Source organism: Bactrocera oleae, chromosome 2 (assembly GCF_042242935.1).
Source record: "Bactrocera oleae isolate idBacOlea1 chromosome 2, idBacOlea1, whole genome shotgun sequence".
Classification (NCBI taxonomy): domain Eukaryota; kingdom Metazoa; phylum Arthropoda; class Insecta; order Diptera; family Tephritidae; genus Bactrocera; species Bactrocera oleae.
The window spans coordinates 75,826,714-75,842,897 of record NC_091536.1 but is presented as its reverse complement, the minus strand read 5'-3'; the positions used below and the strand labels follow the sequence as shown (position 1 = coordinate 75,842,897).

The following is a 16,184-nucleotide window of genomic DNA, read 5'->3' as shown; positions in this document are numbered from 1 at the left end:
AAAAATTATTTTTCATCAAGACAATGCACCTGCTCACAAAGGTGTCTTAACAATGACAAATTCAACGAATTAAAGTAGGAATTACTTGAGCACCCACCGTATTCACCAGATTTGGCTCCCAGCGATTATTACCTTTTCAGAAACCTGAAACAATTCCTTCGTGGAATGAAGAAGCTATTACAGCCGCAGACGGGTATTTTGCAGAGCTTCATTATAGTATGCGTAGTATGTAGTCAGTATAGAATATTAGATTATGACAGTTTCGACCCGTTACTTTGGTTGGAGTTGGTTTGACCGAAATATACATTAGTTTGTGACGTCATAATTGTTGACAAGTACTATGAAAGTTTAACAATTTCAATACAATACATCTTCATTCTATTTCTTCGTTAACGATTTTGTGCTTTATGGCCATTAAATTGAATCACTAGCCGCTCTTGTAGTATAGTATCTTTAACAGTTAAAGATCGAAGTGTCAGTGGCCTGTTATTCTAATTAAGCAGTTTTTACTTAGTCTTTCGGAATTACGACAAAAGAGTATAATGAGCGACATAGTTGCTTTACTTTTTATCAACAAAAAATTGTCCTTTGGACATTGACGTACTATAATTCAACTCATCATTGCAGTTAAAACTAACTGCAGATTTCTCCCTCTCTCTCTCTCTCTCTTGACGACTTAATATACCGCAACAAAAATTTACACTATGACAGTCTCAATTTTTTTCTTGTACTCCCAGGAAATAATATTTTACGAGTATTTCAGCTGGTACCCAGTGCAATGAAGATCCAAAGCGCGCTCGCAACAGATTCTCACCGCATTTGGTATATACATATTTAGTTTTTACCGACTCACTATGTCTTCAGAGTAAAATTTTTTAGTGGAACATTGATATTTCTTTTTGTCAGTAATAAAGTGCTTTACATTTTTGTATTTTTTTTTTATAATATTTAGATTTTATAAAATGATTTAAAACGACAGTAAAGCGTCTTATAACCCACTTGTATTTACATATAAATGTGTAGTTACGTATTTAGGCTTTCCCAAACAGCAATATCGAATCGTTAACCGCCACATACGCACAATTTCGTATCAAATAAATTTTGACAACTCGTGACAGTCACCTGTTACGTACACGTTATTCCACAGTTTTAAGTGTATTACACCGAACACGTTGAACAAAATTTGATCGTTCAATCGGACAAACAGCTTGTTAGCTTACACTTTCCATTTAACTGATAAGCAAATTACCACCAAATTGAGATTATGTGACTGATTCGCAAGTGTTTACTTTGTCATTTCGATTGGTGTTTTATCGCTTCGCGTCAATAAATAGCCATTTCTATATATACATATTTACCTCTGTACACTCCGCCGCATACGACAACAAATTAAATATTTAACAAACTTATCATTATCAGCATGAAATGGCAATTTGAAGCGTCAAGACGTGAAAAAAGTATGCCCCTAACCTTCAAAATTTTTTCAAGCGCAGCTTACTTTGAAAAGCGACAGTTTGCTTCTGCATTTTGAGTTCTCTCGTGATCACTTCATTGATTTGCATTTGTTTGCTAATGGCCCAAAAAATCACTCACTTCACACACGCACAAACATTTCTACATTCACACACAAACGACAACAATGTTGTTAAGGTGTTTAGTGTGATCACGTGGTGTCGAACTTTTTGCTGAACGCTCGCAAAGCTTTTTTTTTTTCAATTTTCCAGTTCATTTCGAATATTTGCGTATTGATTAAATGCTATCACTAGCGTTTGATTAGCGCTTTTAGTTGTTAATTAATGTGTAAATATTTATTTATTAGTCAATGTTATAACTGTTGTTGTTATAGTGTCATGATGACAATGAAAATTTAAAAATTGTTGTTGTTAATTTTTGAGTTTATGGAAACATACCGACCCATTACTTTGCCACTCCAATTGCAATTAGATGATTAATATATTGTTAGAATTGTTATAAGTGTTCTTACGTTTTTCATGTTCTTATGTGCAAAGGTGTTATGGTTTTAATATGTTTGAACAGCGATAACGAGCTTGCCCATATATAATTGTGTACATTATACTACAATTCTTTTTGTGTTAACAGCTAGTTTTCCAGTTGTTTGCTCAATAAATTGTACAACTTCATTGACTAAGATTAAAATGCTATCTATGCGTATCTATCTAAATATTATAGCGGAGTGTTTAAGAGTAGAGATTGAGAGAGATTAAGACAAAACAAGTATGTAGGCTAATTATTTTCGATTTCGATGTGTTCTTAGCCTTAATTTTTTTAATTATGCTAGGTATGTATGCTGGTGTATACGCAAATTCTCATCGGTCCAATTGTATTTAAACCTACACATAAAATAGGAGTGTAGCACAATCAGGGTTGCAAAGCATGCATTAAAAAAAAATTATTGAAGTAGTTTTTTACTGTTTTTTTTTGTTTTTTTTTTGTGTTTTGTTATCCCCAAACATCTTAATTAAAAATAATTTTTAAATTTTTAACTCCAAATATCGGAATTAAAAATGCAAAAAAAAATCTCAAATACTGAATTGAAAAAACAAAATTAATTCCAAGCTTAAAATTAGAAGTGAAATTTTTTTTGATTTTACTTAGTGTTATTCTTTGAAAAATAAAGCTTATTTTTAATAAAATATTAATATATTCAGTGGTGTTGCAGAATCTGATAGTTGTCGGTATCAGAATTGAAACCGATAAGGAAATGTAGTAGGTGTCATGAACTCAGATATTATTGGTTTGACATTCGAAACAGATATTTTATCGGGTTTGTATCAGAAACAAAGCAACAGGGGATATTCGCTGACAGATGTAAGTTAAGAAAATAATTTGTATTATTGTTGCGATTTAATTAATCGTTATTTCTATAAGGAAAAACATAAGAATAAAACAAAAAATGTCATAATTTTAATATCTTCCTTTTAATTTTTTCGTTGTTTTTTTCTTCCAATAAAATAAAAGCTAATATAGTGAAACTCATTGCAAACTTTAGTAGACTTTTTTCGGTATTTAAAATTTTACAAATTTATACATTCCAAATTTATTAATTTGCAAGTTTTGTCACAATAGTAAACAGCTGATTCGAATATTGGTTTTGCATATGTTCGAAAAGACGAAAATCCAATCAGATTCTGTGACACCATTGAAAATTAGAATTGGTTTTCAATTCTGACAACTGCGCAAATCTGTCTTGGATTCCACAACACACCTGACAAGTAGTTTAGCTCTTTTTGTATTTTTCATATTGAGTTACTTTTAACTATAGTATATATGTATATGTAAATATGTTTTTTTATTAGTTACTCTAATTTTTATGTTAATAATTATTTTCTCAATTTTTAGTCCAAAATGTTTGGGATTAAAAATAAAATTTGTATTTTAAGTTTTTATTAATTTAGTTGGTTGTAAAGGAAGGTGCAGGAGCGCCACACCGCACACGGCTGCACTTATGACATCATTGTGCTCTCGGGTGGTAACCAAATTAAGTCTTATCCAAAAAATAAGTGATCTGATAAAAAAAAACCTGATTTTTACTTTACATTTTTTATTAAATTAAAAGATTTAATTTTAAATTTTTAATCACGTTCAAGATGTTTGGGGCTAAAAATTGAAAATTAAATTTTTAATTTGAATTAAGAAAAATTTTAAATATATATTTTAACCCCAAAATCGGAATTAAAATTGAAACTTTATTTTTAATCACAAAATTTGAATTAAACATTTAAAATTTAAATTTTAATCCTTAATTTTTTAATTAAGAAATGATCACAATATATTTTGAAACATACCCTAGGAGTTGCCAAAACTTCGATAAAAAGTGATAGGTACAAAATAACGTCAGCGTGTCAAGCAAATTCTTGCAAATAAGTTATAAAAAAAAAATATGGTTAGGCATTATTTTTTTGCAAAAATGACAATAAGTGGCTTAAATAGAGCAATAGTTTTACAACAAACTGGTATAAAATTCAGAAGTGGAATATAATGCTAAGCACTTAATTGCTATAATTTAAAATTTCTAGAAATTTCTTGAGGCTTTATTAAACAAATTCTAAAAAATCTGAATTTTTGGTAAATATTGCAAATATAAACAACTTTCCACAAACATATGTATGTATATACTTGTATGACTTAATACTTGCCGTTATCAATTTTGCTTTCTTATTGTTTTTTGTTTGTTAAAGCAACCACAAGAATGCGCATATTTTCCCCGACTCTCAAGGTAAAGCCGCAAACAGCAAAAACTCAATAACAAATTGTTTTTGTTTTACATAAGCTAGTGTTTGATAAAAGCGGTTAATTGCAAAAAATAAAACCCTAAAAGCAAATGCCGGCGAACAAAATGTGCGACAAGTGGCGGGGACTACCCACCTGATAAGCATACACACACACATACAAAAAGGTATGAAATTAATTTGTAGTCATATCAGCACTTCTAACAACAACCAACACTAAAAAAAAAAACAGTAAATGGCTGATGCAAAGCAATAAGGTGGAGCGCAAGCGGCAGGCTGTTCGCGCAAGGGGTGGTAAATTGTTATTGTATGTTTATGACTATCAGAAAATTCCAAAAGCGTTGATGAGTTAATGTAAAAATTATCTGTATGATTGTAAATCGGCGAATACCTGGTTTGTGTATATAATGTACCGTTATATGTAAGCACATACGTTTGTAGGGTTATAAATGTATGTGTGCGATAAGAAAGCAAAGTTTTAGCGTGCAATTATATAATAAAGCCAAATGACAGGTGAGGTGAGAATGAGTGTGGGGAAATAGTTAGCAACAGCTGCAATATTTCAGAGTCTGGCTAATTTATAGAGGCATAGCAATAATATGCAGAAGAAGAGTGAAGGAGAGGAAATTATAAAAATGTACAAGTAGATAAATTTGCTTGTAAAAAATGAGAGTTATACTTGTATAAAAACCCAGAGTTTAACTGAAATTGCAAAATTAGAACCCACATTTTTATTATAGACGAAATAAATTTTATTATACATTTTTATTGTATTTACAACATATATTGCGATAAAGAATTATTATTTAAAAAATAAATAAAACTGTAATAATATTGAAAATCGCAACCACCCTACTACTGATATACATACCATATATACATACATATTATCCATGTTCATCAATATGCATATTATTTTATTGTCGCGGCGATGAAAGGAAAAGCAAATATTCGTGATAAGTCAGTTCTACAAGTTAATTTATGATAAGATAAATAAATTATTTTCAGGTGAATAAGGCAATAAGGTGATATGAGAGCAAGAGTTATATGCGCATATATATAATATAAAACATGCGAATGTTGTTAAAAAATTTTGCTACAAAAAAGGAAAAAATGCAAGTATTGGTTTGGGCGTTTAATTAAAAATATAAAAATCAATTTTGTTTGCAAGAGAATTCTTTTAGGTTATGCTAAAAAGTTCCTAGATGAATTAAAACGAAAACAAATGAACTTCGATTTTGATCGTTCAGTTTGTATGGCAGGTACATACATATATGCCACCGTGGTCGGATCTGAAAATTAATTTCGTAGATTTTAGCGTTGCCCTGGACATTAATCCATGCCAAATTTCGAAAAGATAGCTCTTTAAATAAAAAAGTTTTGCATACAAGGACTTGATTTAGACGATCACTTTGTATTGCCGCTATAAGCTATAGTGATCTGAGATTGTGCCGTTGTCTTGAACAATAATTCATGAAAAATTTTGGAAAGATATCTTGTCAAAAAAAAAAGTTTTCCACACGAGAACTTTATTTTAATAGGTCAGTTTGTAAGACAGCTATATGCTAGCTAGTAGCTGCTTGGGAAGAAAAGAGCGTGTGCAAAATTTCAGATCGATATCTCATAAAGTGTGACATTAGTTCGCTTATCCACAGTCCGACAGATGGAAATGGCTAAATTGACTCAGCTCGTCGCGCATCATCATTTATATACATACATATATGTATGTACGTATGGTATTTTATAGGATCTTCGACGTTTCCTTCTGGGGAAACTTCGTGCCAAGGCTAATATACCTAGCTTAAATCATAATAAAGTTCAAAAAATGCATTTGCAACTAGATTATAAAAATATATCGCTAATCTTAGCAACGTTTAGGTAAGGTCCATCGATAGAAGAACAACAGATATTGCCTATTTTTTTCAAATGAAGCTAACAAAGGGTTTCGAATTATGACGTCAGCAAAGCACTTATTGTTGCCAAAAGATGAATATTTGAACTATCACTACCACAATCTATGACATATCGAAAATCTATATATCCAGTTTTTTTTAGATTTTATTGTATTATGAAAGAAAACTTACACTTTTCTAGAAGGATTTCCCTACATTTTCAGTCGATACATATAAATAAATTCATATAATAAATATTAATGTTATATCTATACATAAAATGCATTCAATATAAATTTTTAATAATATTTAATTTAAGACAAAATCTTAAAAACTCTATTTGAAACATAAAAATTTGAACTTTTCAATGCAAAAATTCATACTCGCCAATATTACAATCATATTACTGCTGTAATTTGACTTAATGATGGCCACGAACTTTTACTTTCGCATTGCAACACCAAAAAATTGATTCACAGCAAACAAAAAAAAACATAAATATTTTGCTTTTTCAGTGTCGAAATGGATGCAGAGCAACCGCAACTGATATGCTAAAGAAAAACCCAAACTCAGCGCGCCACATTGATGGCGGACTGACAACGATGACTGCTGGCTCTTAGCAGATAATGGTGATTGGTTAATTAGGGTCAAATGCGGCTAAAATGACAAATGTTGGCACAACTGTAAACGACGACTACTGCACGAACAGCAAATCATTTTAAGATGTCTTTAAATGAATAGCGAACAAACGTTTAGGAGAAAATGAGTATAATAACAATAATGAGAAGAAAAATAATTAAAACAAATTTCAAAACTATAAATATAAACCGAAAAGCGAAAAATAAGCAACAGAAAATGGAAAGAGATACATAAATATAAGTACATATGTATATATGGAACTCAAAGAGCAATTCATATCGGTAATAAGTTAGCATAATCAGTGTGATTCAAGGCGGCTACTTAAATGCATGAATGAACAAATGAGGCGAACGGTGCATGATCGATGACTGGCGTGAATAAGTTGCCGAAAAAAGGCATAAACAAAAAAAAAATATTACAAAAATTAACACAAAAAAAAATATTACAAAAATTAACACAAAAAAAAAATATTACAAAAAATAAAACAAAATTGAAAAAACAATTAATTTGAAGATGAATGCAACGGTTGAATACAAATTTCGACACAGGAAGTCAGTCAACAACAAGCAAACGCTCACTTAAGTAGTTAGACGAAACAGTAAAGTGAGGAAAAAATTATAAAAAAAATAAAGATGCTGCTTTAACTGTATGCCGTTGCACAACAAACCCTACAATAATGCAGCAAAAACAACATCAATATAAATTTCAGCAACGCCGTTTTGTTGGTTATCTCATGGCGCCCTGCAGTTTGTGGATATCAGTTGCTCAACCGCCTGCATACACACACATACAGACAAAATTTTCAATGCAGTCAATAAAAATTTAGTTATTTTTTAATGACTTCGGACACGCCATTTTCCTACGGTTGCTGCTAATGAAGACGTCGGCCGTAATCTTCGACAGCTTCAAGTGCGCTTTGTTGAGCGTAAAAGCGTACATCCGCAAAAGAGGTCGGGTCCACGTGAAATTTCAGTGCCAAATTAACCGCTAGTCAGAACAGGCAGCGCAGTCAATAAGTAGACCTTATTTATACAATAATTTTTTTAATTTTTTATTTCTAGTTTTCGTGTTGTTTTCAATGTTTCCATCGCCTCTGAATACTTGAAGTGTGGTGGGCGATAAGTTTGAGTTCTTATTTTTGATTTGGGATAATGACTACTATTGGGTCTAAAACTATTGTATATTCGTGCGGTTGCCAAGAGATGGCGTAACTTGATTTTTATTGCATTGATTTTTGCAGGATGTTCTTCTTCATAACATTAATATGAAAAAACCTCAGTCGAAAGTTATCGCATTTTGGTGGAAGTTTATAGTAAACATGCTCTGGCTGAGCGAAGGAGCCAAAAGTGGTTTGCACGATTTAAAAGTGGTGGTTTTGACTTGGAAGAACGTCCTACGCGACCAAAAAAATTTTGAAGATGAGGAACTGGAAGCATTACTCGGTGAAGATTGTTGTTAAACACAAGAAGAGCTGGCAGAATCTTTGAATGTCACTGAAGCAGCCAAATCTAAACCTTTAAAAGCAGCCGCATACATTCAAAACATAATAAGATGATTTTGCATATCATAAATGCTGCTTGAACATTACAAAAAGAAGTCGGTTTTGTGTCGGATTGTGACTTTTAATGAAAAATAGGTCCATTACGACAAGCTTAAAAGCAAACAATCATATATGAAACCTGGCTAATCTGCCAAATCAACCGCAAAGCCGAATTTCGATGACGTCAAGGCAATGCTCTGTATTTGGTGGGATCAGAAGGACGTGCTGTATTATAAGCTTCTAAAACCGGGTGAAACCATTAATTCAACACCGGAATTCGCGACTTTACACGAGGCAATGAAACTTCATCATGAAAATATTTCCTCGTGTTGCAAGACGGGTTAAAAATTATATGGGAAAACAGTTTCTGGGAAATTTTGCCTCACCCGGCTTATAGCCCAGATCTTGCTTCTTCTGACTATCATTTGTACCGATCGATACAGAACGGTCTTACCGGAATACGGTTCACAACAGGACAGGGTATCAAAAATTGGCTTGATACATTCTTGGCTCAGTGCTTTTCGTATGAAATCCACAAATTATCCGAAAGATGGGAAAAAGTTGTAGTTTCAGATGGGCCATTTTGCATGTCTTCTTAAATAAAAGTTGAAATTTTGAAAGAAAAAAAATTCCTGGAATATACTCGTAGTTATATAACCAATATCATTCTTTTGAACATAGCCATTGTAGACAGGAGTAAATGGCCTTACAACCAGGTCTTCCGCCTGAACATGGTCACAAGAGCAATTTTTGTTTTTCTGCCGTTGTAAATTTTGCTCAAACATCAGATACAAGTCATAAAGAATAACGGTATAACAACATTTGGCTGAAGAACCAGAGACCGTTACAGGTCATACAAGTCATAAAGAATAACGGTTATTCCACTTGGATCCATATGCAGATTGGAACAGCAAGTTCGGTGTGAAGCTCTGCAACTCTGGCACTACTTTCCAATTGACCCATCGGTATATATATAATTGAATATTACCGCCATTGTCGAGACTTCGGTCGAAGCTTCTTTGCTTGCGGGGAAAACAGTCGACAATTACTTCCAATCGATATTTCGATGGCACATAAAAAACTGAATTAAAAGCTTTTGGCTACACAATAGCGTACGTTTACGGAATTTCCGCAAAAGAAAAATAAAACTTCGCTCGTGTCGCTTGCACCCACTAAAATAGTAAATCACAACGCCAGTGCAACAATCAATGCCATCATAAAGTTCAGGTGCTTATTGCTCACATGTAGCTGACCAATTTGTAAATTGAAAATATACGGAAAGAAAATCGAAAGAAAGTGAAACATACAACACGGAAGCAGCAGCAGCAGCAGTCGCGGCGGCAATGGCAACACCATTGGTGGCAGCAACCGCAGATTGCCACTGTTGATTGTCGGATTGCTGCTGGCGCGTAAGATGCCTTACACACCGTACGTACATATATGCGTATGGATGTGTGTGTATACAAATGCTCGCATATGAGCAGCGAGTTGGCGTTGGTAAGCCGCAAAATTACAATAGTGGCAAAAAGTGTATGCGTTTATAGCAATTTATCACTTAAGCTTTTCTGCAACGCATAAAATCATAATATATGTAGATATGTGCATGTGCACACACGCACATTCGTGGGTATGCAAGAAAAATTACACACAAGTTTGCGCTGTCAAGTAAATTATGCGCGTACCTACGCCGGCTGCCTACGAAAGTGAATGTGACGCGCAACGCCAACCATTTAAAGCTCATAAATCTCTATTATGAAAGTTCTGTTAAAAAAAAACAATAAACAATAAACAAAAACAAAGGAAACAAAAAATAATAATTACAAACTAAAATAATGAAAGAATTCGGCAAGCAGTACACACATACAAGCAAACATAGCGGCGAATAAAAAAATGTTGTACACGCATTCACAACCAACTCAATTGGGCGAAAGCAACAGCGAAGCAACAACAACCGGCACAGTAGCAGGAAGCATCTTTCGAGTGGCACCTTAGACGAAAATCAACGAAATCAAATTGAAACTGCAGCAGAAGACTAAATCAGTTCAATTAAAGGTCAGCAAGCGCAAGAAGGCGCGAGCCAGAGTGAGCGGTAAAGAGAGTGGCTGAAAGCAAATTTTAGATAAGGCAATAGAATAACATGTTTTACTTGTGCAGCTCTGCACTTTGAGACTGGCGCTGAAGCAGCAAGCAGCAATGAATGGCTGCCAACAGCGTAGAGGCCGATTTGCTCCCGGGAATTTAAGGAATTTCTCATAGAGTAAACAACAGACAGAAATAGTGTAGAAAGAAAATGGCGAAAAATGATTGCCAAAGTCAAGCTGGCGCTGTGTTGTTGGCAAAATAAAATGTAGGCAATTTATAGGAGTTGAAATAAGAAGAAACTAACAAGAAATATCTATAAAAACAAAAAACGGTTAATCGGCAGAAGTACATTTCTTATAGCATAAAAGGGTATAAAATCGGTCTGTTTGTATGGCAGCCACATATATATACAGACATATGCGATAGTGATCCGATGCGAACAATTTCTACGAATATTTAACGTTGCCTTAAACAATAACAAATTTCGTATTAAATATAAAAAAATATTTCCATACAAGATGAATACAAATTTTATATAATTTTCTAAAAAAAATAAATTTTAAAAATATCCTTAGAACAAATTTAGTTAAAATTGATATTTGAAAATGTGTACTATAAAAATATTTATGAATCGAAAGTTCAGAAATCAAGAAAACAAATATGTACATATGTATGTATATGTATGTATGCATTCATTTAAAATTAAAAGTATTAATTTTAATTGCAATTATTATCATTTTTAGAACTTCATTAAGCCGCTTGTCAGCACTTCCGATGCAGTGACAAAATCTATTTTTGCAACGAAGCAAAGCGACGCCACGTTGCCAGTTGTTTTTGTTATGTAAAAATGTATTTATTTTTATTGCAACTCACACAGTCATATATTGATAATGAAAAATGTAAAAGCATATAAGATACATATACGTGTATGTGTGTTTGTATGTATTGAGGTACATTGCACTGTCACCATATAGAAACCTACATATGTACATATGTATATGCAAATGCCGATTCATGCCGAGACATGTGATAAGCTAAGCCGCTGATAGATAATGACACTAGGATACACACATACATACATATGTATGTACAACTAGCTGCATACACCGATATATATGTACATATATGAATGTACACATGCATGGGTACATTACTTTTATACTTTCTATAGCATTTTATTACCAGTATGCAATAAACTGCTTTTCGAATATTTGTTGTTGTAGCTAAAATTAACTAAGATGCACTTGAAGTGAATGAATCTGCGTAGAAAAGCGAAATGAAAAGCTAAAGTAAGATTGCTGCGACTCAGCATGTGCATACATTAGACTCAGACACACAGTTATAAGTACATATTTATATACATATATACATGCATATGCAGATTTGTATATAGAAAGTTTAGATGTACGCATTATTGCATCCAAGCAAATGGAACTTTAAAGAAAGCAAGAATGGAGCAAGGGCAAAAAAGTGTGTGTGCATGCGCATATTTATAGGCGAGCGGGAATCGATCAATTGGGCCAGAGCAATCATTTGAAATAAGTTCAAGAAACTTTTCTGTAAAGAAATCTTAAAAGTGCTAGACATTTCTAATTTGATTTTAATGTTTTACCGTATATGTATTTATATACAAAAATAATGAAAGTTAGTTGGACAATTGAATACCAAGGTTCTTTCTACCTTAATTCGGAACCTGCCCCAAATTTGTACAGGCATAAACATACATACATACATATCAATAAAGTGCATTAATATGTTTACAAAAGCAAGATTATACTTAGTAATTCCCTTTCTACCCTCCAGCTAAAAATAATAGACACTTTGGTAATCATTTCCATTAAAAAAATTTATTTATTATAAATACAAATATATAAAAATAAAAATAAATTAAATATAAGAAAAAAAAAATTGTTTAAATAAATAAATAAAACAATATAAAAAAATAAATAAATAAAACAATACAAAAAAATAAATAAATAAAACAATATAAAAAAAATAAATAAAAAAAGGAAATAAATAAAAAAATAAATTAATTAAAAAATAAAAAAATAAATAAATAAAAAGGAAATAATTAAATAAATAACAAAATAATAAAAAATAATAATATATAAAAAATAACCACAAAAAAAAATTTTTCAGTATAAAAAGATATTTAAAAAAAAAATTTATTAATATATGAAAGTAATAAATAATATATAAAAAATAACTACAAAAACAAATTTTTTTAATATAAAAAAAAATATTTAAAAAAAAAGTAATTAAAAATAAATAAATCATAAAATAAATAATATATAACAAAATAAATAATATATAACAAAATAAATAATATATAGAAAATAATGATTAAATAAATAAAAAAAAATTAATACATCAATAATGAATAAAAAAAAAAAAAAATATGTTAACAAATAAAAAATTAGTAAAAAAAAAAATAAATTAATAAAAAAAAATAAATTAATAAAAACAAATAAATTAATAAAAAAAATAAATTAATACAAAAAATAAATTAATAAAAAAAATAAATTAATAATAAAATAAATTTTGGCAAATAAAAATATATTTTTATGCAATAATATAAGCGCCATGTAATTAACGCATTAACATTTTGTATAAAAAGTGGGGCATGAGAGCTTTTTTTCTCTACAACAACAAATACTGGAGTCAAACTGTTCGACTAACCAACCAGTAAAACAATCAAAGAAATGGAATTTACATTCTCAAAATTTTATTTCTACGCACCAAAGCATAAACGCGTGTTTGTCTTCTCCACAATATCTTTTTCTGTAATAAAGTTGCAAACTATCTAGCCATACAGCCATTGCCGACCAACACACACATTATTGGCAATTTATGAGCGTAGCAAATTCGGTTGCAACAAAAATTCAAATGTGCCCCACATTTTCTCGACGCGCCTGGCCGGCATTAGTGCCCCCACAAATGTTCAGCAAGCTAGCTGCCGCCACCGCCAACTAGTGTTGTTGTTGTTTATAAGTGATATTTATTGTATTTTCTTTTTCTCTGTGTATGAATTAATGTTTATGTAGTGATTTTTCACAGCTCACGCTTTTTTGTACGAAAATTAGAAATGCACAAGTGTTTAGTGCGTAGCTGCGCACATGCATACTTACATGCATATGTGTCTATAAACATACAGACATTGATAATGAAAACAGCGAAAGTGTTGGGTTAGTTTTTTCTTTCATTTATTTCAGACCGGAACAGTGAAGTAAGCGAAATTCCAAATATTTTGGAGAAAAGCAGAAGCGAAATTTATTAATTTAATGAATGAACAATCAAAAAGTAATTCGATAAATTGTTAAAAAAAAATACCACATCATAATCAAAAGATTTGCTAATGATTTCTGCTTTTATTTTGAGTGAAAATTCTTTATTTTATTTTAATTGTCAACTGATCATCTGATGATAAATACTTTGAAAATGACAATATGTGGCAGTCAAAACAATATGCTGTCAAAAATAAACAAGCTGCACCGAAATACCATGTAACGAAAAAAACGAAAAATCTATATTTTTTCATTGCAATTAAAACATCGGTTCTGTATTGACGATACTCAGTGATTTTGACGAGCTCCTCCGTCCGATCCGTCATTTGAGTGTTTGTGACAGCTGGTTTCCGAACATGCTTCTTCATCTGTTCTTTTTTCCAATTTAGTGAAATATCTTTAAAATTTTTCTTGCTTAAAAAACAACTGAACATTTGGAAATACTCACATAAGTACATGAAATATTCAATAGTGGAAAGAGTGTCGCGCTACGCCAACAATAATGACCAATGAATCGCCAACACCAGCTGGAGAGTAAACACTTTCGCAATTATATCTTACGTAGTTTGTATGAATATACATACATACACTTTCGGCTTTTTATGGAGATGATGGTGAAGGCAAATATGTAGTCATAAAGAACGTCGGCGCGTGTAAACAAAAGTAAAAGTTATAAGTGATTTTCGATTTGCATATATCGAACAGAAGTTGGTGTACATTTAGACCGCGAGCGAATTTTATTATTCATTCTTTTTGTACCGGCAGCATAAATTCGCCAAATAATTTGAAAACATGCTTCCAAGACTACAGTCCTTGTGTGGATTAAAATCTGGGTTCTTTAAGTTAACGAAGCCCCGTCTGTTGTGGGAACGAATATTAATTCCCACAATAGCCGGTTCTACGTTAACACGAATTTTATCCGACCAAGAGCAGTTATTTCAATAATCTAACACTGTTTGGACCGGTAGGTATTTATGATCAGGCAGTATGCTGTTAACGCAGTGAATATGTTCAAAATGGTATAGATGAGCAAATAAGGTGTGCATGTATGTTTATGAAATATTCTGCTATAATAAAACTAAATCAACCGCACTAACAAACGGCTTGGTACACATAGAAAATGCCGTGCAATAAAACGATATAAAAATACTTTGTATATTTATTAACGCACTTCTATAGTCTCGCCTTTTAATAAGAATTCAGCAATGTGAAAAGGTGGGAGATGAGGAAATAGAAGCAAAATACTGTGCATCAAAGCAAACACGAGAAAATGCAGCTGCTTCGGTGGCCCTGCCAACCAGGCTCGACCGACCAAAATGCTGACGCGTTGCCAAATCTGTTGGTATGCACTTTCGAAAACATTTTTGTTATCAGTATTTCGTACACATAAACAATACAATAACACAGCGCTTTAAAATACTAAATTGCATTTGACTTAACACTGTCGAAATATGCATCAATTCTGAGTTAATGACCAACGTAGCTATATAATGAATGACCAGTGACCAATGATCACTGGGATTTTCAAAGCAATCTATGAGCAAATAACTTTGGCAATTACAACAAATGGTGTCGAAGAAAACTGTTGTAAAACCAATGCGAATAAACGATAAGAAAATGCAAAGGAAAGCAGCAGAAAAAGAAACTGCTGGAGTAACGTAGCTGTAGCGCCGTAGACGCCGCCGCCGCTTCCACAATTTACGAAGAAACAACGGCATCGACGGCAAAGTAGACAAATAGAACGGGAAATGAAACTATGGAATGGGACGACAAACATTTTTGTAAATAATTTGTTTAGATTACGATATATGTGGTAAGAAATAAAACAATTACGTTTGTTGCTTAATCCATTAGTTCGCACTCCAATTTGCAGCAATCATCTAGAAAATTTTTTGCTTTTCTTCAATTTTTATTCGTAATTTTCTTTATAGCTTTTCTTTACAGCACTTGTAACTTTACTTGTATTGGTTACTTGCATTTTTTGTGAAATCTTTTACTATTTTCGTGACTATTGTATGTTAAGTATATACTTTGCTTATAAACTTATTGCACTTTATCAATTTCACTATGCATAGTTATACATCGCACTTGTTTATATTTGCTCTGTTATTATTTTTGGCTAATGCCCAGCCAACTTGTCTGTACATTTTACCGAATAATTACCGAAACGACGGCGAATCTCATCAACGCAACATCACTTACGGACGAAAAAAACGGACTGAAAGCAGAAAATTATAAGATTCCAAGAAGAAGCGGAATAGAAAACTTTTGCCAATTGGATAAAAACATACGCAGTTGGCAACGCTCTTAGAGGAATAGTGATGCCAGCTCATATAAGAAATTGAAATAAATTATTTGCAGTTGTATAAATAGATAACTTGTAAGAACTACTTTATTACATTTCCTTTTAATGATAATTTAAATTTTTTTGAAAAATGTATATAATTGCTAAACAGGGTTCTGATTTATACAAAATTCCCAATTCCCATTGGTAGAC

The 16,184-nt window shown here is 31.9% G+C and overlaps 2 protein-coding genes across 3 annotated transcripts in view; one reads left to right on the top strand and one right to left on the bottom strand.

Moving 5' to 3' along the window:
* Positions 1–15,912, bottom strand: part of cdi (center divider) — a 133,611-nt gene extending 117,699 nt beyond the window's left edge. Inside the window, exon 1 of one of the 2 annotated variants that reach the window (XM_036368560.2) lies at positions 15,521–15,912. The gene's annotated coding sequence lies outside the window, so the exon portion shown is untranslated. Of the gene's footprint in view, positions 1–14,135; positions 14,154–15,520 lie in introns of those variants that run through there. The other variant, XM_070105691.1, reaches the window with a different exon arrangement.
* Positions 1–16,184, top strand: part of ATPsynD (ATP synthase, subunit D) — a 185,337-nt gene that overhangs the window by 166,968 nt on the left and 2,185 nt on the right. The window lies entirely within an intron of this gene.